The sequence below is a fragment of the Lepus europaeus genome, chromosome 13 (genome assembly GCF_033115175.1).
Source record: "Lepus europaeus isolate LE1 chromosome 13, mLepTim1.pri, whole genome shotgun sequence".
In the NCBI taxonomy this organism is placed as follows: domain Eukaryota; kingdom Metazoa; phylum Chordata; class Mammalia; order Lagomorpha; family Leporidae; genus Lepus; species Lepus europaeus.
This window is the reverse complement of record NC_084839.1, coordinates 29,886,857-29,911,856: the sequence shown is the minus strand read 5'-3', so window position 1 is coordinate 29,911,856 and position 25,000 is coordinate 29,886,857. Positions and strand designations below refer to the sequence as shown.

The window sequence follows — 25,000 nt, the reverse complement described above, 5'->3', positions numbered from 1 at the left end:
TCAGGATCACAAAAGTTTAACAACTGCTGTTCAGATGCACAAAGACAGACTGCCCCCAAAAAGTTTCAGAAGAAGACAAAGGGAAATTGATGTTCCCTGAGGTTCCATCATTTCAAGTTATTTTGTAATAGACCTTAATACTAATGAACATGCCCAGCTTGCAAAACATAAGAGACAATGCCATCACTTCTTAATTATAACAGTCAGGGGTTTTTTGTTACTGTTTGTTTGTTTTTGTCACAAAACATAAGTTACTGAAGTTTACTCTCACCACAAAAGTCCATGAGCAACCTCAGGCTGAACATGCAATTCTAAAGCCCAAGGCTTTCTTTACAGAGGGATCCCTGAGCCTGTCAATGTCTATAAACCCTGCTCCTCAGTTCTCGCCAAGAAATGACTTTCTTTCCACCTTGCTCACCTCCATTACCCTTCAGCACCTTGGCCAGATGCCAGAATGGCAATTTTGCTCTGGCCTAGGCTTGGGCCAAGGGTTAGTGTGTTGTGCCATTCACCAGCCTCCCATGGCACTTCCACAAGACAGGGCAGTCATGAGGAGGCTTTAAGGCTACAGAGAATGACAGAATTCCAGCCACATCACAAAACACTATCCCGTGATATTCTTTCAAATAAAACTAATAACAATGCCGACTGACGACATCTTGTTGGCTCAGAAACAGTAAGAGTGCAGACATAAGTGTAGAGCAGTTGTCAGATGATGGAAATTGATAGTGTGTGTAATCTCCACTCCATTTCAGGTAACTTTGTATGGATTTAATGTCTTTATCCCAAGGATATGAAAAAGCAATTATCTAACCTTGCCTATCAAATAATTCTAGCAAAGAGAGTTAGTAGTATTATTTCTATGTCTCCAATAAATGGATCACGAGCCGGCACTGTGGCATAGTGGGTAGGGCCGCCATCTTCAGTGCTGTCATCCCATAGGTGCTGGTTTGAGTCCCGGCTGCTCCACTTCCAATCCAGCTCTCCACTAAGGCCTGGGGAAGTGGTGGAAGATTGCCCAACTCCCTGGGCCCCTACACCCATGTGGGAAACCTGGAAGAAACTCCTGGCTCCTGGCTTTGGATCGGCACAGTTCTGGCTGTTGCAGTCAATTGGGGAAGTAGGTCAGCAGATGTAAGACCTCTCTCTTTGCCTCTCCTTCTCTCTCTGTGTAACTCTGACTTTCAAATAAATAAATCTTTTAAAAAATGGAAAAAAAAACAAATAAATGTATCAGAATACAAGAAAATTAAGTAATTTCTAATTCATTAATCGATTTATCCATAACCAAGAGTACTTATTAAATATTATCTCCTTTTTTCCTAAGTGACACTTAAGTGCTATCTTTTTTTTTTTAAGATTTTATTTATTCGAGAGCTGGTGTTATAGATAGAGAGGGGGAGAGAGAGAGAAAGGTCTTCCATCTGCTAGTTCACTCCCCAAATGGCCACAATGGCCAGAGCTGGACCAATCCAAAGCCAGGAACCAGGAGCCAGGAGCTTCTTCCAGGTCTCCCACATGGGTACAGGGGCCCAAGTACTTGGTCCATCTTGTACTGCTTTCCCAGGCCATAGCAGAGAGCAGGATCAGAAGAGGAGCAGCCATGACTAGTACTGGCGCCCATATGGGATGCCAGCACTGCAGGCAGAGGATTAACCTACTGAACCATAGTGCTGGCCCCAAGTGGTATCTTAATGTAATTGAAAGTGTAGGAGCCGATGCTGTGGCATAGTGGTTAAGCTGCCACCTGCCATGTCAGCCAGCATCCCATATGGGCGCTGATTTGAGTCATGGCTGCTGCACTTCCAATACAGCTCCCTGCTAATGCACCTGGGAAACCAGTGGAGAATGACCCAGAAGAAGCTCCTGGCTCCTAGCTTCAGACTGGTCCAGCTCCAGCCACTGCAGCCATTTGGGGAGTGAACCAGCAGATGGAAGTGTCTCTCTCTCTCTCTCCCTCTCTCGCTCCATAACTCTTCCTCTCAAATAAAATGGACAAAGCTTTTTAAAAATGTAACTCTCTGGAACCTGGTCTTATGGTGCAGTGAATTAATTTGCCACCTGTGACAGCGGCATCCCAGTGCCTAATACCAAGTGCTGACTGGAGCCTGGCTGCTCCACTTCCAATCCAGCTCCCTGCTAGTGCATGTGGGGAGACAGCAGACAATGGCCAAGTTCTTGGGCTTCTGCCACCCATGTGAGAGATCACAATGGAGTCCCAGGCTCCTGGTTTCGGCATGACATAGCCACAACCATTGTAGCTATCTGGGCAGTGACCCGTGGATAGAAAATCTGTCTCCCTCTCTCTCACTGGAACTCTGTTTTTCAAATAAATAAAATGAATCATTAAAAAGGAAAAAAGAAAGCATACTGTGGCATTAAAGTATCTAATGCTTATTGCCAGGGGGGAAAGTGCTTGTTTATGTCTTTATCCATTTAATCCTTTCTTTTTTTTGACAGGCAGAGTGGATAGTGAGAGAGAGACAGAGAGAAAGGTCTTCCTTTTTGCCATTGGTTCACCCTCCAATGGCCACTGTGGCCGGCGCATCGTGCTGATCCGAAGCCAGGAGCCAGGCACTTCTCCTGGTCTCCCATGCGGGTGCAGGGCCCAAGCACTTGGGCCATCCTCCACTGCCTTCCCAGGCCATAGCAGAGAGCTGGCCTGGAAGAGGGGCAACTGGGATAGAATCCGGCGCCCCAACCGGGACTAGAACCCGGTGTGCCGGCGCCGCAAGGCGGAGGATTAGCCTGTTAAGCCACGGCGCCAGCCTAATCCTTTCTTGACTCTGCAAGTATACCTCTATCTTCCAGACATGATGCCAGTGACTGGGTGCCCAGTGGTGAACTAAACTGGCCAGATTCTTGTTCAGTGGCAGGCACAGTCTTAGTGAGGGAAACTAGCAACTACAGTAAATGTGATATATAACTGCAAATGCTTATAGGGGTTATGAATGAAAACCCACATAGGATGCTACTCTAGGGAATGGCAAAGGGACTATTATATCTTTAAGGAACCACCTCTTTGAAGGAGTGATATTTGAGCCAAGAGCTTAAATTTGGAGACTGATTCAGTTAAGGATATGAAGGAACTAAGAACCTAAGGCCGGCACCGTGGCTCAATAGGCTAATCCTCCGCCTGCGGTGCCAGCACACTGGGTTCTAGTCCCGGTCGGGGTGCCGGATTCTGTCCTGGTTGCCCCTCTTACAGGCCAGCTCTCTGCTATGGCCCAGGAGTGCAGTGGAGGATGGCCCAAGTCCCTGGGCCCTGCACCCACATGGGAGACCAGGAGAAGCGCCTGGCTTCTGGCTTTGGATCAGCGCGGTGCGCTGGCCGCAGCGGCCATTAGGGGGTGAACCAACGGAAAAGGAAGACCTTTCTCTCTGTCTCTCTCTCTCACTGTCCACTCTGCCTGTCAACAACAACAACAACAAAAAAAGAATCTGAAAAACTGGCTGGATCATAATTCCATTTACTGGATTGGAAAATGGTGGTAGGATGGAGGGGAGGATGTGTGGGAAGAAATACGTTATGCTTGAGATTTGGGAAGTAAACCAATGGGCGGAAGATCTTCCTGTCTCTCTTTCCATCTCTCTATCTCTGTTTCTATCTGTCTGTGTGTATATGTGTGTCTGCCTTTTAAATAAAATCAAAATTTTTTAAATTTTTAAAATAAATAAAGATGGAAGTTATTGCAATGTGAACAGCATTTAAAACCACAGAAGAGAGAAGACAGAGCCCTTAAGCCATGGGCTTTCCAATATCTCGGGGTCAGAGGGAGAAGAGGAGAAACAGAAAGACATCTGGAGAAGCTGCTGTCAGAGAGGCAGGATGAAGACGCAGAAGAACGCAGTGCCATGGGGCCATGAGAATGTGCTCGTGGAAGTTCAAACTGCCAGATGTGTCCAGTGCTTCTGAGAAGTTCAAGGAGAAAAGAGTGGGAAACTATCTGCTTTTTAAAAGGAGGTTGCTGGTGACCTTGACAAGAACAAAGTGCATTGTAACTGTGGAGAGAAGCCAGGCTGGCTTTAGTTGAAGAGTAAATGGGAGGTAAAGAAATAAAAATATACACAATATAAGCGAACAAGTGTGTCTAAGATTGCTGTGAAGAGGAACTGGCAGAGGAAGTGGACAGCAAAGGATATTTCTTTAACATGAGAGTTACTGAAGCACACCTATGCACTGATGGGGTTGACCTAGTAGAAAGAAAGAAGCCAAGACTGGCAGAAAGTGGGGCTAACAAACGTAAGAGGATGAGTATCAGTTGTGCTATGAATGAAGAAAAAAAGAGAACATGCTTACAAACAAGTGATGTTTAGAACTCTACGGGGAAGCTGATGGAGAGGAACACAAATCAGAGTTACAAGCACAGTCATCAGGTAGGCAGCAGGAGCATCAGATCGACCTGCTTCCTTCCCGAGAAGGAAAAAGAAGCAAATAGAGAACTGAGCGCCTCAAATCCCAGGATGAACTGTCTTATGACTTGGGAGCGAAATGATCATTTTCCCTGCTGTGATAAGCAATGTGGCCTTCATTGCTTGGAATTTCTTTTTTGCACTAAATGTCTGTGTCCTCATTTGCCAACATTTGATCTGTTGGACCCCAAAGAGTCCTGTGAACTTGTGCTATGAACCACTCAACTCATGGACCTTATTTTCTGAAAGCCGTTTATAATCTCACTTTTTTCCTAGTGTTGATGCTGTATGGCATTGTGTATTAGGTCAATAGGGGTTACAAGAAGAAAAGTCATGGCACATAAACTATCTGAAGTGTTCTGAAGGCATATTCAAGCGATAATTGCCGTTGACTCATTTAGACCTTGGTCTCTCATACTTAGAACAACTGACATTTCAGTTGGATAGGTCTTTTTGAGTCCAGGGTGCTGCTGCTCTGTGATTTGTAGGATGGAGCTATGTCCTTGGCCTTCATCCACCTAGCCTGCAATCCTCCACTCACAACCTTAGTAGGGACAGAAAAAATGTTTCCAGACATTGCCAAATGTTCCTTTGGGAGGCAAATCATTCCCAGCTGAGAACCACTGATGCAAACTGAGTTACCACCTCAAAATGGAAACCAAAAAAGTCCATCAAATACCAAAATTTTTTTTCTAGTATCAGAATGTCTGCTTTTTGTGAAAGCAAATGCCTGGGATTTCAGTTTGCATATGAATACTAGATATCTTCATCAACAATAAACATTCAAACAAGCATATTGTTTAGACATCATCTCAGATAAGCTTTAATTCTCAAATATATTAGCAGGATTTAACGTGTTACAATTTGACATAACTGGGAACATTTAAAAGCTTTTTAAAAAAGCTTTCTGAAATCCAAGTTTGTTTCCTACCCTATGCCTGCATATTTTGGCCCTTGTATTATTCTTGTGTTAATCATTTTCAGTTTTATTTTCCCTTGTTTTTGTTGTTTATCATAAACTGCTTTAATCTGTTTTAGAGGAAAGACCAAGGATCAACATGAACCGAGGCATGTTTTTTCAATATATGAACAAAGAGTTCTCTTTTGTGAGAACATTTTACCTCCTTTCCCATTGCCCAATTACTTGCCCCTGTTGAGCAATCTCACAATGATTTTGTATAGAATGCACTGTCTTTGATTTACAAATCATCTACTACATTGCATCATTACTTTGCAGAGCTATTAAAAGCAGGCTTAGATGCTCAGTGTGAGACTCTGAGAGGTGATTTGTCCTAGCACCAGTTCCATCACCTACTGGCAAAAAACCTGCATTTCCAAGTGTCAGTTTCATTGCACTCAAATTCAATAAATGTTTATTGAAAGGAAAATGGCTTTGCCAGGCCAATATTCTTGGGTGCCTCAAAGGCTGTTTTGTAGCTGATGTGGCCATTATGTTTGGCAGCAACTTTTGATGATCAAGAGAGTCTCAATTAAGAGCCAGTGCTGTGGCACAGTGGGTTAAGCTGCTGCCTGTGACTCTGGAATCCCATATGGGCGCCGGTTCAAGTCCTGGATGCTCCACTTCTAATCCAACTCCTTGGTAATATGCCTGGGGAAAGCAGCAGCAGGTGGCCCAAGTGTCTGGGCTCCTGCACTCACATAGGACACCTGGAAGCAGCTCTTGGCTCTTGCCTTCAGCCTGGCCCAGCCCCAGCATCTGCAGCCATCTGGGGAGTGAACCAGTGGATAAATAAAACATTTGCCTTTGTCTCCTTGAGGCAAACATGCTTTACCTGCCTTTCTTGATTATTTCTGGGAACTGTTATTGATGATAAAGCTACCTGATAATTTCTTCAATTATAATTCTCTATACTCAAGCTAAATGGGTTTATAATCTACATAAGGGTAGCCTATCACTACCCACTATGTGGAAATCTGTAAGATATGTTCTTTTCATCTAAAGGGGCACCCCACTTATAATCAGTTTTGCTCCAGTTTTGCTTATACGAATTAACAAACTTATATGTTTCAGAACTCGACTTCTGGGAGCTACTAACCATGCAGGGGACACAGACGTTGGCAATGACCGAGACTGCACCATCTCACAAAGCAAATTTGTTAGAATAGGTAGAGACCTCCAGACCCTGAATAGGCAGGGCCTGTACTATGCCTCTCATAAGCAGGAAGCAGTTACAGAAGAGATGATTCCACGTCCATCAACTCCTCTTAGGATTATAGGATGGAGTCTCTGAGGGGGGAATGAAGTAGGCAGGCATACAGGTTAAAATCTATTAGGTTTGTGAGCTGGAAGGGCTTTCACCACGCCTCTGTGTGACCTCATGCCCCTACCTGGCTACACCTGGGTGCCCACCAGCCAATCAGGTAAATTAACCACTCCCCTTTGGAAGTGGGTTAAAAGCCTGGGACACAGTGTGTCCCAACCCTTTTCTTCTTCCCTGGCCTCTTGCCAGGCAGGGCGCATGACCTTCGGGCCACCCACCCTAGGCTTCCTGGCCTAGATGCTCCTCCATGTGGCTGGTTCCTGGTACTCGGTATGAACCCAGATCTACCTCTCTCTTATAGACAAAGCCCTCACTCTCCTATGCATCTTTCGCACTGAATAAAAGCTTAAAATGTACCATGCTGCCCCGTTCATTTATGCCACTATTCAGAATTCTTCTCTGAATATTAGGCAAGAACCCTCTCGGGCTTATTAATATTGGGGATTTATTAATAAGCATATGGTGATATCACATGGCACCCCAAATTCCAGTAGTGTATGTGGCACCCCAGATGGTGCTTCTGGGGAACTTTAAAGGGCCATATTTTCGTATAAATTTTAGGGGGTCATCTCCGATTTCAGAAGCATACTCTGTCTCTCTAACTCTGACTTTCAAATAAATAAATAAAATTAAATATTTTAAAAATTAATGAGTCTAATCTCTTATGTAAAATATGAATTCTACATACATAAATACTAAATTCTAATAAGCAATATTCATGTTGAAGTGTTTGAGATGAAGTACACTGCTATCTGCAACTTATTTTGGATAAAAAAATTAAGATGTCCAATGGACAGATGAATGGATAAAATATGTGTTCAAAATTAAACACAGTACATTGCTAGTTGCAGAATTGAATTGATGATATTCATTCTTTCAACTTATTGTTTGTTTTAACATTTTCATCATAAAAATGGGAAAAAATTACTGTCATTATTTTAAATTCACCCCTTTCAAATTTCTAGCGGTTTGGGTTTGGGCAAATAAATCATGTTCATTAGCCTTTCTGATTTTATAACCATTAATCATATGTAAACTGAAAAGGTCTCAGGTTTTAGCTTGTCCAAGAGGTTTTACTGTCCCTGTTAACATTTTAGAAGCTACTCTGCATATTTTCCAAATTTTGTTAATCGCTTTCTTAAGGTAGAACAATCAAAATCACTCCAAAGGCTCCAAGTCTCTGAGGGCAATAGGAAGTTATTTTTGGATTTGTTTCCAACAGTCCCTTTATAATGCTGAATGAGTCTAAATTACTTTTCAAGGAATCCCTACACAGTATCAGTAATGGTGTATTCATATGCTGATTACCCAGAATAAAGCCTCCAAATCTCAGTTTCCTCCATTCCAGCACACCCCACCAGTTGCACAACTGATCTCAAGAAGTAAAACTTTTTTTTTTAAAGATTTGTTTGTTTATTTGAAAGTCAGAGTTACACAGACAGAGGAGAGGCAGAGAGAGAGAGAGAGAGGTCTTCCATCCGATGGTTCACTCCCCAAGTGGCTACACCAGCAGGAGTTAGGCCTATCCAAAGCCAGAAGCCAGGAGCTTTTTCCAGGTCTCCCATGCAGGTGCAGGGGCCCAAGGACTTGGGCCATCTTCTACTGCTTTCCCAGGCCATAGCAGAGAGCTGCATCGGAAGTGGAGCAGCCAGGTCTCGAACTGGCACCCATATGGGATGCCGGCGCTTCAGGCCAGGGTATTAACCCACTGTGCCACAGCACCGGCCCCATTAAAACTCTACTTTTCAAATATTCTGCAAATTCTTTCATCTTCTCCATTACTACTGCCATGGCTCAAACCTGTGTCTGGTATTCTTTGGGCCTTCGGTGTTTTTTTTCCTCTCTAACCTGTTCTCACAGCTTGTTTTTTTTTTTTTTCCCCAGAATGCAAATATATTATTTCTCTATTTAACAAGATCTGATTCAGCTTTACCAAGCACTACCATTACAAGGAATGGACTGTTGTAAAATATATATTTTTTCTTTGCAAACCATGACTTTTATACTCAGCTCATATGTCACCAATCCTAGGGTATCTTCCCTGACTCATCAGATATAGTTAATCATCTCCTTTTCCTGGATTCCCACAGAACTTTGCATATCCCTCTTTTATAGAACATATTTGTATATCATAATATGATTATGGTAACAATGTTTAAAATACTGATCTGTTAACTAGGAGGAAATAATTTATGGGGTAAGGTCTATATCATTATTTATGCTTGTATAATATATGGCACAAAAGCATATCTTTAAAAAATTTACTAAATCAGAGTGAGTGTTTGACACAGCAGTTAGATGTTACTTGGGATGCCGGCATCCCATATCAGAGTACCAGGGTTTGAGTCCCACCTCCACTTCCAATCCAGCTTCCTGATAATGAGCATTCTGGGAGACAGCAGGTGATGTCTGGAGTACTTGGGTCTCTGTCACCCATGTGGGAGACTTTGATCGAGTTCCAAGCTCCTGGCTTTGGCCAGGCTCAACCTCAGTTGTTGCTGGTATTTGGGGAGCAAATCAGCAGATGGAAGATCTCTCTTTGTCTGCCTTTCAAGTAATGAAAATAAATAAGTACGTAAATAATGTTTTAAAAATAAAAGGATGGGGCCAGCATTGTGGCACAGTGGGTTAAGCCACAGTCTGCAATACCAGGATCCCCTATGAGTGCCAGTTCAAGTCCTGGCTGCTCCACTTCCAATCCAGCTCCCTGTTAAAGTGCCTGGGAAAGCAGAGGAGGATGGCCCAAGTCCTTGGGCCCCTACATCCATGTGGGAGACCCAGAAGAAGCTCCTGGCTCCTGGCTTTGGCTTGGCCAACACTTTTCATTGTGTCCATTTGGGGAGTGAACCAGTGGATGGATGATCTCTCTCTCTATCTCTCTCTCTCTCTCACCATGCTTTTCAAATAAAATAAATAAGTCTTTTAGGATAAATAAATAAATAAAAGGGATTATTGTTTAAATAATAAGTAAAAATATTTATCAAATGAATCATCTTATGGGACAATATATTTTAGAGTTTTTTCAATTACTTTTGTTAACTATATTTACATTCTGGCTCCTATACAAGGGCACTGATAAACTAGATTGTACTTATTGAGGTTTTAATAACTTATGGTTGAGTATAATGTCCACATATAGAGATTGAAGCTCAGAACAATTTTTCAAACGTGTTAATTTCTCTTCCATGGGCTTGATGTGAGATAGGATTATAGACAGTTGCAGAATTTTATGCATGACACATCTCCCAGTCATCCTTGTAATTACAAAAGAAACCTTCATTTCTTATATTATAATACTACCACCACTGGCTTACATCAACCAAAGTTCTTACAACTTCCAAAGAAGTTGAAAGTAGTATTTCTTCTAAAACATAAAGAATTAAAATAGTATGACTAGTCTAATCCTCCGCCTGCGGCGCCTGCACACCGGGTTCTAGTCCCGGTCAGGGCTCCGGATTCTGTCCCGGTTGCCCCTCTTCCAGGCCAGCTCTCTGCTATGGCCCAGGAAGGCAGTGGAGGATGGCCCAAGTGCTTGGGCCCTGCACCCGCATGGGAGACCAGGAGAAGCACCTGGCTCCTGCCTTGGGATCAGCGCGGTGCGCCGGCCGCAGTGGCCATTGGAGGGTGAACCAACGGCAAAAGGAAGACCTTTCTCTCTCTCTCTCTCACTGTCCACTCTGCCTGTCAAAAAAAAAAAAAAATAGTATGAGATACAGTATATCAGTCCTGCTTCAAAGTCTGGCTGGTTCTTTTCTCAAATGTAATCATGGCCCCAAAACACATTTTATGGGATTAAGTATGATATCCTCTCTTGATATAATATTATGCCCCTTCTTATAAAAGCCAAATATAATCTAAAACAAACTGTCACTGCTAGTAACAGTCACCATCATAATTGGTACATCCATTATCAGCCATGACCTTTTTATACCTGAAATAGTAAAATGATTCTTTTTTTTTTTTTTTTTTTTTTTGACAGGCAGAGTTAGACAGTGAGAGAGAGAGAGACAGAGAGAAAAGTCTTCCTTTTCCGTTTGTTCACCCCCTAAATGGCTGCCACAGCTGGCGTGCTGCGCCGATCCAAAGCCAGGAGCCAGGTGCTTCCTCCTGGTCTCCCATGCGGGTGCAGGGCCCAAGCACTTGGGCCATCCTCCACTGCACTCCCGGGCCACAGCAGAGAGCTGGACTGAAGAGGAGCAGCCGGGACAGAATCCAGTGCCCCAGCCAAGACAGAATCCGGCGCCCCAACCAGGACTAGAACCTGGGGTGCCAGCGCCGCAGGCGGAGGATTAGCCTAGTGAGCCACGGCGCCGGCCAATAAAATGATTCTTGAGTGTTGCCAGAGGCAACTACAGGTAAGAGACACTCTGTCCCATGTGCCGAGCATCACAGGTGAGAGAGTGTCTCAGTAATGAAAACAGAATGAGTTTTTAACTTAGACACAGTAAGAGACAAAATGTTTGAATGACAAATGCATGGACTTTGCTTCTAGGAAGACTCAGACTAGAATCCTGCTCATTGGCTGTGGCCTTGCAAGGTGTATGGTACCTGACTTCTCTGAAAAATATTTTTCTGATCTGCTAGCAGGTCAACAATACTGTTTATATAACCTCTGGTTATATAAAAATTAATGTTTTATTTCCTCTCTAAAGAGCAGTCACTGTTTAAATGCCTACTAGAGATAGAACATAGAAAAAGGCAGAATCATCCTAGAAGCAAGAGTGACTGGGGTCAGAAATGGACTAAGAGAAATCTCCAGGACCACCATTCCGATTGGGCACTGTCCTTGCCATTAAAAAAAAAAAAAAAATTCTAAAATATCCTGTTTACTCATGTGATTTTGAAAGCAGGCATTCCATACATAAATGAAATACTTTCTACTTTTAAAAAGCAGAACTGAAAGCTGGAGCAGAATCCAAAGTTTAGTCAAATTGAAGTCATGTTATGAGTTTTCCAGGACCAAGCAGGGCGATTATATTCAGTTCTTCAATTCAAACTGTTTAAAATTCTTGAGCAGAATGTTCTTTTAGCCTGGCAATTATGATGCTGTATTCTACACTGAAGTGACCAGGCGTGGGTCCCAGCTCTGCCTCCTAAATTCCATCCCCCTGCTAGTGCAGACCCCAGGAAGCAGCAGTGCCAGCCTAAGTAATTGGGTTCATGCTACCTACTCCAGAGGTCTGGATTTTGTTCCCAGCTCCTGGCCCTCTCCCTGGGCCAGTCTAGGCCACTGCAGGCATTTAGAGAGGGAACCAGTGGATGGGAGCTCTCTCTGGCTGTCAGACTATGGTCTTTCTCTCTCTCTCTCTCTCTCTCTCTCTCTCTCTCTCTCTCTTTCTCTGCATTTCTATTCCTCAAGTGTATAAGAAATAATAATAAACGGCCAGCACTATGGCACAGTGGGTAAAACCATATGGGCACCAGTTCGAGTCCTGGCTGCTCCAATTCTGATCCAGCTCCCTGCTAATGTGCCTGGGAAAGCAACAGAGGATGGCCCAAGTACTTGGGCCCCTGTACCCATGTGGGAGACCAGAAGAAGCTCCTGGCTCCTGGCTTAGCTTGCCCCAGCCCTGATTGTTATGGCCATTTGGGAAGTGAACCAGTGGTTGGAAGCTGTCTGTCTCTCCCTCTCTAACATTGCCTTTTAAATAAGTAAAAAAAAAAAAAAAAAGAAAGAAAAGAAAAGAAAAAAAATAATAGAATAATTACTACATAGTTTGAGCCACAGAAATCTATATTAATTTGATTATTGAGAAAATTCACCCTTGATAGTCACAGAGCAGGTTGTTAGAGTGTGACCAGAAAAGAATACTAGTTCTCCATTCCTTGATTCCAAGTCTAAAGTATTTTGTAAAATCAACCTTTGTGTGTAAGGAATCACAGTAACATCTTTCTAAAGTTAATATATGTAAAAGACTCCAAGGAAACTTGTTTAGTCCATTCTGAATTGTTAAGCAGAAGGAAAAATTTTATTTCCCAAAACAAAAGAGGGATGACTAAGCCAATGTATGTTTTTTTAAATTGCAATCAGATTCCATCACAAACTGACAGTCTCATTTCCCGAGTTCCTGGCCTGCCCATCCCTTTCCTTCAGACCAGTTCATTGTTAAAGTTGCTACTTCTGTGCAAATGCCCCACAGGAGAAAAAGAGAAGTAGTTAAAATCACTTACATACACTCAAATATAGATTCCTGTCTGTGATTTTTGAAACAAGCAATAGAAAAGCAATGACTAAAATGATACGCTGGGATTAGAATTTAATTTTTTCATGCTGTTTTCCCCTTATTACTACTTCTTTGTCAACGATTGTACATGGAACATATTCAAAGCTAAAACTCTGAGCACACAGACAATACTAAAGCAAATCAATCACAAAATGATCTATGCAAGAGTCTTAGACTATTTGTGGGATGGGTATAGGGCCATCTAAACCAACACTAAGTTAAGTGAAAAGATAGGGCAGCATGTGGCAAAAAGAGAAGCCTTCAGAAAAAAACATTATCAACCAGATCAAATAGAAAATTCATAGCTCTTGGGGTATCTGCAACTATGAACACATAAATCATCTATAATATTGAGTTCAATTATCTGCTTACAACATAGTCATCAAGACTTATTTTATCTTAAAAAAGGATATATTTTATTTCAAATTCTACAAATTGTAATCTAGAATGACAGACGTTTAATCCACTGATTCTTTTTTTTTTTTTTTTTTCATTTTCTTTCTCTTTTGGCCAAAAAGCACCAAAAGTTCTGATTATTACAGTTGTCACTAAGAATAATGCTCTTTGGTCAGTTCATGAGTCAAATGTCTTCAGGGATTTTTAAAATTCAAAGAAACCTGGCTTTCATATTCATACTGCCCCCCCCCCCCCAAAAAAAGTTACTTTGGAAAGAAACCCCATAATAGTTCCTTTTGTCACAAATCTGTTCACTTGCTTCCCCAGGCCCCAAAAGCCCTGGTCATTGCAATATGCAACCACACTGTAAAATCCTCAGGCATCACACGTGTCATTGTTATGTCCTTGCCAACATTCTGATGCTGTGATGCAATGAACTGGATTGCCATTTCAGAGAATTTACTGATAGTGAAGCGTTTCAATTATTCTAGCAAGCTGAGACTCTCTCCGTTGTGGGCAGATAACTGTGTAGCAGGACATGGTCACAGTATATTATTTTCCTGAGGGAATAAGGTTGCTATGACCAACAGAACTTCCCAGAATGCTTATGGTTTTGTTAAGCAAGGAGTGTGCATACTGAAAAGCAGACTGCTTTTTTTTTTTTTTTTTTTTAGTATCTCAGAAAGCAACCAGTTTAGAGTTTTTGTCTCTAAAAACTGAGTGTTACATCATGTCATAGTTGGTATGACTCTAATTTAACCACATGGGGTCTGTAGGAGAGGAAAATGATCACTAAGTTCCTTTAAAAATATGATTTTAGGGGGCTGGCACTGTGGCATAGTAGGCTAAGCCTTGGCCTGTGGCACTGGCATCCTATATGGGTGCCAGTTCATGTTCCAGCTGCTCCTCTTGCAATCCAGCTCTCTGCTAATTGCCTGGAAAAACAGTGGAAGATGGCTCTAGTGCTTGGGCCTCTGTACTCACATGGGAGACCTGGAGGAAGTTTCTGGCTCCTGGCTTTAGATGGGCCCAGCTCTGGCCATTGCAGCCATATGGAGGGTGAACCAGCAGATGGAAGATCAATCTCTCTCTCTTCCTTTGCCTCTTTAGTTTAAATCTTTAAATTAATTTATTTATTTGAAAGGCAGAGTTACAGACAGAGAGAGGCAGAGATAGAAAAGTCTTTCATTCGCTGATTCACTCCCCAAATGGCTGCACCAGCTGGAGTTGGGCCAATCCAAAGCCAGGATCCAGGAGCTTCCTACGGGTCTCCCACATGGGTGTAGGGGCCCAAGGACTTGGGCCATCTTCTACTGCTTTCTCAGGCCATAGCAGAAAGCTGGATTGGAAGTGGAGCAGATGTAACTCAAACTGGTGCCCATGTGGGATCTTGGCACTGCAGATGGCAGCTTTATCAGCTATGCCACAGCACCAGCCCCAAATAAAAATCTTTAAAAAAAAAATTACTGTAAGCAAATACTACTATGCCTGCAACTAAGCTGATCCTGTTCCTGAAGTAAAAGGTTCACAGGCTTTGGAAGTATCACCATGAATATGAATGAGAAGGCATATCACAAATCAGCCAATCAGTTACCCTTTGCTAATAGGAGATAGTAATACAAGTTGTAGTGCTTTTCATCTCAAAAGGGCATGGTCATGACTTAGTTGAAAATGGTCTTTCTCTGGAAGACAGCACAAACTAAAAGGAAAAACCTGGGATGCAGAGTCAGTAGACTGGAGACTTGGCTGAATTCTGCCAGTTACTGATTCCAGGGCCATGGACAGCTGCTTGCTTTCTCTCATTCTCTGTTTCTTTGCTGTAAACTATGGTGACCATGTCTTCTCTCTTCCATTGGGTTGTGGCAAAGTGCAAGAAAGTAACAGATGCCAGTAAATTCCCATATGAATACAGAGGTTTGTCTTCAACATCAAAGAGAAGTTTAAGATTAAAGCACAGTGACTCTACAACCAGACTCTGGAGCTAAAATGATCGCTTGAAACAGCAAAAACCCCAAAACTTCAAATCCCTTAAAGCAATGGGAACATGATACTCAAAGAGTTAACTTCAGGGACCATAACTGAGCTCACCAGGAGAAAGAGGGATCTAAGGGAGTGAACTCTTTGGGACCAGAGGTCTTTGAAAAACACAATCTGGCAAAAACAAATAAAACAAGCACTGCACCATAGAATTTGTTTCCACTTCATAAAAGTTCTCTAGATATTAATGAAGCATTTTATTGTGCTTCAAACCAACTGTGGAGTATGACTCGTGGACTCTAATGATTGATTTGGAGCCCATTTCATGCATCTCCACACAACATCCCCTGGGCTATGCCAGTTTCTATGGCAGTAATTCCCACTGGAAATGGTTCTGGCTTCACAACTTGCAGCACTAACTACTATTGAGTAGGGCTTAGTTTTAGACTACAGACTAGTAGAAATAAAGAGGAAAGACTCCCTTTTCTTGCTAGAAATAATTGATCTTCAAAATGCATAATTTTGACATAACAACCTTGGGAAAACATTGATAACTTTGTCAATGACAACCCTGCATGGCCTACGTGCTTAATTCCCTGTTAACCAAGGGACCCCCTGCTGTTGTTTATGCATTACCCACTGCTCTTTCTCATAATCTCCAACCCTAATTTTGACATTTAACCAAGCAGAGGAATGTAGAGAGCCAAATGGAATTTTTAAAAGGGTTTAAACAGTAGGTTTCTGCACGGGCTCTGTCTCATGACCCAAAAATATCCAAGGTTCACGGCCCACAAGTGAGGCAGGCAGTGTTGAGATACGCAGCAGATGAGGGGAGCAGTATGACTCAGAGCAAATGGCAGGCGCAGGCAGCATCCCAGCCTGCAAAGAAATGCACATCTCTTCCTTCTGCACTCGCAGCCAGTCCCCTGCCCCAGACCCACAGCGCGCGCACACACACACACACACACAGAGCTTAGGACAAACACAGTGACAGACCGTGTTGTTTCTATTCATAAACAACCTACTTGGACAATCAGTCTTCTAAGTTGAGCCAAAAGAAACAGGTCTGACAGTAGTTTCACCAACACAAGGCAAGCTACAAGCTATTTGAGGTGGGGCCTGGATGGAGTGTGTGTCCTCCAAGGGAAAGCAGTATCAGGAAAAACTGAGAGGAAGGCCAGAAAAGGCAGTGAGGGCAGCGTGCTCCAGGTTAACAACAAAGCTCTCAGCTGCTGGTCTGACGGATGTGAAGGCAATTACTGAACTATTTTCAAAGAGAAACAAGTCCTGTGGTGTTTGGACTTGGACTGTCACAGGGGGAAACCTAGCCCTTCCTGCCATGGCGCATTGAGCAGGACCATAACACATATGGTGTGTCTGATCGTATTGTTCCAGTTAATACTCTCATTCGCATTTCATGAGTTGTTAAGGGTAAATGTGTGGGATTAGCATAAGCATTCTACTCTTATTTTATTTTTAGAGATTTGAGAGTGAGAGTTACAGAGAAAGGGGGAAAGACAGAGATAGAGATCTTCCATTTGCTGGTTCTCTCCTTTAATGGTTGTAACAGCCAGGGCTGGGCCAGGTTGAAGCCAGGAGGTTCTTTGGGGCCTCCTTCTTGGGTGGCAGGAGCCCAAACACTTGAACCATCTTCCGCTGCTTTTCCCAGGCCATTAGCAGACAGCAGGATTGGAAGTGGGATAGTGGGGACACAAACTGGCGCCCACATAGGCTGTTGGTGTTGGTGTCGCAGATGGTGGCCTTACCCACTATGCCACAATGCCAGCTCCTCCACTTTTATTTTCTAATGTATATAGGTTCTGGAGTCAAATCTAGGTATCACTCCTGCCTGTGGCAGGTATAGACTAAGGGGGGGTATCTCAATCTCAGTTTCTCCATCTATAAAAGTGAAATCACAATCATAATAATATATAGCACAAAGTTAATGCGAGAATGCTAAAAATTAAATATACTTGCTTAGCATATCAGCATAGTAAGTGTACAGTAATAATGATAATTATCAACATTAATATTATGGTAGCAAGAGCCACAGAAGCCTTGAGCTCTTTCTTCTGGCTCTACACTGTAATGGGAATAAATTTTCCACAACTTCCTAGTCTTTGATATGATGACATTAAATTGCACATTCTATAATTCCTATCTAGGCCTAAAGGGTTTTGACTCCATGGATATAACATTAAATATATAAAATAATTATTTTCATTGCCCTGTTACTATTATTTTAAAATTCAATATATTATTGTATTTTTAATATTTTCTTTATTTACTTGAAAGACAGTTACAGAGAGAGAAGTCCAGACAGAGAGAAAGCTCTTCCTTCCACTAACTGGGTCACTCCCCAGATGGCCACATCAGCCAGGACTGGGCCAGGCCAAAGCCAGGAGCCAAGAGCTTCTTCTCAGTCTCCCACATGGGTGCATGGGTGGCAGGGGCCAACGGACTTGGGCCATCTTCCACTGCTTTCCCAGGTGCGTTAGCAGGGAGCTGGATCGGGAGTGGGGCAGCCAGGACTCAGAACCGGAGCCCAAAAGGAATGCTGGTGCTGCAGGCATCAACCTGACCTGCTGTATCCCACTGCCAGCCCAGAATCTTCTTTAAATAATGTGTGAGTGTTCAAAAAAATCAGATGAGAATACCCTGACTTCCATTTAGATACTCTATTTCACTATAGAAAGCGACATGATTTCATGGCAGAGTTCTTCTCCACTACCGAGCTGTGGGAAAAGTGAAGCTATTCCAGAAGCAAACTCCCCACAGAAGGGCGCAGCATGGGGCGGGGAACCGGGGTGGGCTCCCTGCAATCAGACAGGGAAGTAACAGGCCACGTGGCCTCCAGCTGACCTCCGGAGCTCGGAGCTCGCACCGCGGTGCAAAGAGGAACAGAGGGGCTGGAACTATTTTTTCTCATTGCCGCTCCAGGTTTTGTAGATTCTCCCCGCATTTGCAAGAAAAGAAAGGGGCGAACTTTTTAATCTCAGAGCAGGTATTTTTTCAAGCTGGGCGTCTGAAAAGCTTTCCCTCAGCCCAGCTGTGTGGCAAGCCTTGCTTCATTTCAGCCCTTGCTCCACAAACAGCCGGGGCGGAGAGAGAACAGCGGCAGGAGAGGAGACATCGTCCACAAACCCTCCAAGTTGAGGCCTCAGGACAGGCCTTCAGTCAGCTGTAGAATCAAGCGCCCTTCTGGGTGGCCTAAGCAAGAAAAACAACTGTGAACAAAACCACCGCTCTGCTCACCCTCCCTAACGGCCAGGCAATCCCAAAATAAGAGTCTGTTTGGTTATCTCCTGACAGCCCAGATTCAGAGGTTTTGTCATTCTTCGGGGTCCTGCCCACTCTCATTTCCTCTTTTTCCTTTCCTCTTAAGCATTCTGTCTGGTGGCTAGGGCAGGACCGAGGTCCTTGAACAACGGCTGGGTCCCAGTAGGATGGCTGCGTGGCTGCTGTCCAGGGGGCGGGCGCTCTTATTGCTGAATGAACCCCAGAGAGAACGGTCCGGTCCCGGGTCCTCTCTGGTTCTGGAGATGCCAGTGGCACCGCCCAGCCCTCCCCATACCCGGCTTCAGGCAGCACATTTATAATCCGGGTCATAAACAAGGAAGAAAGACCCTGAGCATCATAAAACACCAGGGCTAAGAATTGTAGCTTTAAAATAATAAAGGTGGATTAGCTTGTTGAAGAAAAGAGCTATAAAACATGCTTTCAGTGAGTTGGAAAGCATGCATAGATTCTGAGTATTATGTCTAATCCAAATATTATTTTAGCAGGTCTCCATATTACACACTGCTCTACATCGTTAAATGAAATATTCTTCAGAATTAACTAGGAATGGTCAACTCAACTGTACAGTAAATTCACAAGTTATTTTAAACAACTATATTTTCAAGTTAAAACTGATTAAAATCTAATCCGATCATCAACTCACTTAGAGCAGTTCTCTACCTTCATGACCTGAACTTTGGCTCTCACCTCCATATCATAGACTATAAAAATCCTAGACACCTGGAAATAAACTCACTGCTTCAGAGACAAGAATCAAGCCACTCATCCTCAAAGTTGAAAGAGAACGTTGCTGAAAATAGGAGGTTCTTAATAGGTCAGTAAAAACACAAATGGCTATTCAGCAGTACAAATAAGATATATCCTTTTATAGCATCAGAGGGAAACCAAAATCAAAGTAAAATAAAAGGCTGTGAGCCGGTGGCTTGCCCCGCCACACACACACACACACACACACACACACGCACACTCACTCCCAGGCACGCGCGCGCACGCACACACACACAGCAAGCTCTCCAGTTACTTACTGGTCTGAGGCTCACTCCCTTCAGCGCCCTGACTGTCCAGCTGCCAAGCGCAGAGCACCCCGCCAGCAGCTGTTTCCTTTGAGCTGGGGCTGTGTGTCTTACCCAGTCACATGCGCCTTCTGATAAATACCGCCCGGGTGCCAGGAGGTCAGAAACTGAGGGTCATTTTTCTCCTCATTCGCAAACCTACTCCTGCCCCCGGGCTTGGTTTCAATAGCACGCAGAGCAGCGCATTCCACAATTTGTTTTCTTTTAGCGACAAAAGCCCAACAGCTGATAAGCCACACTGGAGGGCAGGTCACTGCGAGTGGAAAGTTGGTTGTGCTGGGGGTGGGGTGGGGAGGCTCCAGGCCCTACCCTCTCTCCTCTCACTCTGGTCTTCCCTGGGGCTCTTCAACAGCTAGAAAAAAGGAAGCGCGGGCTCGCACCGCAGGTGGCTGCTGCTTTGCGTCTCAGGTGGCCCCGCAGCACCGCAGCCCGCCTGGTTTCATTTTCTCAGCATCCCAGGCTCTGGTTTGTTGGAAGAGGCGCAAGGCAAAGCCGACTATCCCGAGGAAGGCAAGGCACACCCTCACCATCCATCCGAGAACGCTCCATGTTGATTTCCAAGGCCATGCTGAGCGGCCAGTATGTGAGGAGTTAATGAGGAGTAGCAAAAGCAGCTTTATGTAAAGAGAGAATGGAAGTAATTTCTGGTGGCTGGAGACCAAACTTGTGCAGTTATCTGTTCTCTGGGGTCAAAGTCTAAGCAGAGCAGTTGAGATTATCATTGGTGTGGGAGTGCAAACAGAAATAATCACCAGATTTACGAAGCATCCATCTTGCAGATGCGCGGCTGCCCCCTTTGGTGTGCTGGGAAGGTAGGACTTTGCTGCTCACAAAAGTAGGAAACCATCCTAGGTGTTTTGTGGAATTCGTGCTTCTCATCTGAGCTGACTTTTCTACACCTGCCTCCTCCCGTCATTTCATCTTCCTGTGCAAGCAAAGCCTTCCGAGTAGCGGAGTTTGGATAGCTCTGACTTCGGGTGCCTGACTTGGTACGGGAAGGGAAACACTTCCCAAAATCAGCACCTGAGCTTATCCTTTAGCGTAGAGTGGAGATTTGACCAAGTCAGCTTATTTGGCCAAGTGAACATCCAAAAAAGGTGGTTAAAATCCCCCCAGGGGATTTCTGAACCATTAGCCTGTCAACTTTGATTTTCAGTAAGTGAAACCTTACTCAGTATAGCAACAGACGTGGGAAATCTTTCTTGTCTGGGGTTTATCTCATAATTATCTACAGGATAATTAAACTAGAAGTTTCCCTCCATGCAGAAGACAGAATATTATCTGGAATAATAGAGGAAGGAAAGGAGAAAAGGAGGGAGGGAGGAGAAGAGAGAGAGAGAAAAACGCCTCTGTCTTGCTGTGTTTTAAAGGCACTAATTTATTATCAACTTGTGAGAGCCCAAAATGCAAATAGAGAAATTAGGGAAAACCAGGCAAGTGTCCAAATGTATCCCTAAGAGTTTGAAGTTAGTTGAAATAAACTTATACATCAAAAGGAATGTCACTTTCATAGGCACTTTTGTTCATGTGTTGATGTGAATCTTTAGTTAGAAACAGAAAGGAAAAGAGGCCTACTGAGGATCTGAAATACTATTCTAATTTATTTATAGTTTGTATTTACCATGACAGAAACTTCTGTGAGCTGTGGGCGTCTGTCAGTCACTTAATTAACAATCAGCTGGGTTAATCATGTTGCTAATCCATTGCATTACTGTGGGCTTAAATTCCAAAGAGGCCTAAACGAGCCAGGATGCCGTCCCTGCTATAAAGATGTCTTGCAATTGATTCCCAGGTAACAGGACCCTCCAACAAACCTCAACTGTGACGAAGAAAACATGAGCCATGGGCAAGGAAGCATTTACTGTGCCTTAAAGAATGACCTGATGTCACTGGGCCCTTGTAGGAACAGTAGTTAACCTCCCCAATGTTTGCCACTCCCAGCATATCCAGAACATCTCTGGGAATGCATGTGGAAATATAATGTACCTCCCTAATCAATAATCAAGTCTGTTGGACATTACCAGGTGTTCTTCCATTTTCAATGAAGTATTTTTTTCATTTTCAATGTGATTGATAACCCCACATTAATCTGTATTGTTTAAACTTGATTCAAGGCATATATTCGCCCTACAAGAAAAGTATAAAACCTGCAACCAAACTCAGTCATGCAGAACAGCCAGCTCAGAGCAACTGACTGGTTGTTTCCAGCTTTAAATGCTCCATTTCTCTTCATGAATAAAACCTCACCTTTGGTTTCCCTGCAAAACTCTCATTTTCAGTTAACGCCACATAGTTAGAGACTTCTGGAAACTCTTCAATGACCATCAGAGAAAACAATAGCTACACGTAGCGATTTTTTTTTCAAGTTCTATTGGCAGGGCAGGGAGGCATGGATCTTGAGTCATACCCATGAAGCAAACCATCAACGTGGAGAACAAGACGCTAGGTGCCTCAGTGAAGGTCTAGGAATGTGCTCAGGGTTCTATAACGACACCATCCTGCCTTGCCAAGAAATGGGCAGACCTTGCCTCTCTGCCCAAGCTGCCTGTGGGGCCCAACCATTTCCTTCATCTCAAGAAGAGGTGCCTCCTCCCACCCAGGTTTGTGTCTCCCTCCAGTTCAGGACTCTCAGCGACAACCAGGCTCCACCCCCCGCCCCCCCTTCATCTCATCATCATTTAAACATGCTCACCTTGTTTTTATGTCCTAACTACAATCATTCTATTCATTGGCCTTTAACTACCTGCCTACTTCATTCATTCCCTTCATGGTGGAGCCTCTGGAGAAATACTTGCCTCCATCATCTCACATCCCTCTCAAGTCACAACCTGCTCATTGTCTGTCTTCTTGCCTCACCTCGGGGGAACAACTCTCCCCGAGGACCCAAGACAGAGGCAAGAGACACTTTTTTGCTTTGGTTCTATTTGACCTTTGAGTCACATTTGACCCACTGATCAAGCACTCCTTGACACGTTCTTCTGTGCTTCTGTAAGATTTCACTCCCCCCTCCTTTGGCGTCCTACACACACCTCTCTTCTATCTGCCCCTTCAATCTGAAAATCCCCTCTACCCTACTTGTTCTCTAACATCTCTCCTGGGTTCTAACAGATTACTGAATGACTCTCCTGTTGTCCCAATTAGTCATTTTGCCTCCCCAAATCTTGTCTCTGCCTTCAATTTATCTTTTCCACTTCAGGGCTTAGAGCTCCTCAGGGGCCATGGTGCTGTCTTAAGCGACTTTGTTTTCCCAGAAGACAGGGCTTCCCTCTCTTCACTACCTCCCCCTAGTGTGCTTTCCTCTGCTTTTGCTTTTTTTTCTCTTACTCAATTTGTAATTATTTCTTATGTGTCCATATCCTCTCAAACTTTCGTCAGCATTATCGAATGCTTCTGACTTGTCCATTTGAAATCTTACCATGGATGTCGAATACAATACCTGACATGTAGGAAGCACCTGGCTAAAATAATGCTCAAGGAAAAAATGGATTAAAGAGAAAGATTTACTTATTCTGTTCAGAAAAATATATAAGAAAGTTTTGCAAAACTTGAGTTGACATTAGGCCACCAAGATATCTTAAGTAACTTCCCACCAGAAGAGATTGTTCTTGACACATACTATCACACATAGATCACACATAGAGTCATAAAACTATAAATGAATTTAAAAACTTAAGTTAAAAATAAGAAGCCAAGATCTTGGAAAAATTTTGCAGTTCATCTTTAAAAGAAAAATTATTGATTGAAGAAAAAAATCAAAAAGGTATTTATAGATTGCTTAAATGTTTCAAAAATAAGATTACCACATATCAAAATATTATGGGGGCATAGCCAAAACAGTATTTAGAGACAAACTGACCTAAGACAAAGTTGAAAAACAACAGATCGATAACCATGGAAAAACGCAAATGACATTAAGAAATTGTTTCCAAGAAAAGTTTTTAGCCCAGATTGCTTGCACAATCAAGTTCTCTCTAAGCTTAAAGTCACAGATAATTTCCAAGCTACATAAAAAATTCAAATTCAAAAGTAACAGAAAGCTGACATAAAACCACTGATTAAAAATTACATAAATAAAGCATAATATAGAAAACCACAGAGCAACCTCATATATAAACATAACTTTACCATAAAGTTGTAAACCATGAATTAAGGAATTTATTAGCATAATCAAGACTTAATTAAGTCAATGAAGAAAATAAAGAAAAGCTTTTGGATTACCACAAGAGATCATCTTGATAAAATTCAACACCATTTTTTAAATCAGTAAAATGGAATTTGAAAATGTCTTCTTAACATGATAGAGATTATTTAATCTCAAATCAAACACAGACATCACACTTACTAGTGAAATACTGGAGTTACTAACATTAAAATCAGAAAAAGAGAAAAGGATGCTCATTATGATTACCATTAGTTAGCACTGTTATGGACATCTGAAGCATTGCAGTCAAGCAAGAAAAATAAAGAAGATGTACAAGAGTCGAGCACTGTGGAACAGCAGGTCAAACTGTCATGTGGGTTGTCTGAATCCCATATCAGAGTCCCTGGTTCAAGTCTCAGCTACTTTGCTTCCAATCCAACTTTCTGCTAATGCATTCTGGGAGGCAGCAGGTGATGGCTCAAGTGCTTGGACCCCTGCCAGTCACATGGGAGCTCCAGATGGAATTCTGGGCTCCAGCTTCAGCCCAGCCCTGGCTGTTGTGGGCATTTGGAAAGTGAACTAGAAGATGGAAGACCCATCTCTCTCTCTCTCTGTCTTCCTTGCTTTCTCTGTCACTCTGCCTTTCAAATAATTCAATAAGTAAGTAAATAAATCTTTCTAAAAAGCAATTAGAAACTGTCTATGTGCCAAAAGTAATTGAATAAATCATTACACATTCATAAAATGTGGCATTATGCAATCATTACAAAATAATGATCTTGAAGGATAGTATTAACATGGAAAAGCAGACAACACAGATTCAGTGATAAACACATAAAAGTTTGTTCACTGCAATCCCATTTTTCTAAGAAAATGTATGAACATAAGAAAAAGTCTGGAAAATTATACATTAAAATTTTAATAGGGTTATCTTTAGGAGATGGGATCCCATTTCACCCCTTTCTTATGCTTATCAGCATTTTTTTGTTTCTATAATAAATGTATATTAGTTGTTCATTTTAAATGAGATCTTCTTCTAAAAAAGATTTACTTGTTTATTTGAAAGGCAGAGAGAAAGAGAGATATAATGAATCCATTTTCCATCTGCTGGTTCACTCCCCAAAGTGAGTGAGTCTGGGCCAGATGGAAGCCATGAACCAAGAGCTCCATCAGGGTTTATACCCTATGGGTGGC

General features: G+C 42.9%; 1 protein-coding gene across 6 annotated transcripts in view; it reads right to left on the bottom strand.

Moving 5' to 3' along the window:
* The window catches only part of RASGRP3 (RAS guanyl releasing protein 3), a 136,252-nt gene that overhangs the window by 76,860 nt on the left and 34,392 nt on the right, over positions 1 to 25,000 (bottom strand). For 2 of the 6 annotated variants that reach the window (XM_062209237.1, XM_062209243.1), the window contains exon 1: positions 19,618 to 19,700. The exons of 3 other annotated variants lie outside the window; for them this stretch is intronic. The gene's annotated coding sequence lies outside the window, so the exon portion shown is untranslated. One more of the 6 variants, XM_062209242.1, reaches the window with a different exon arrangement.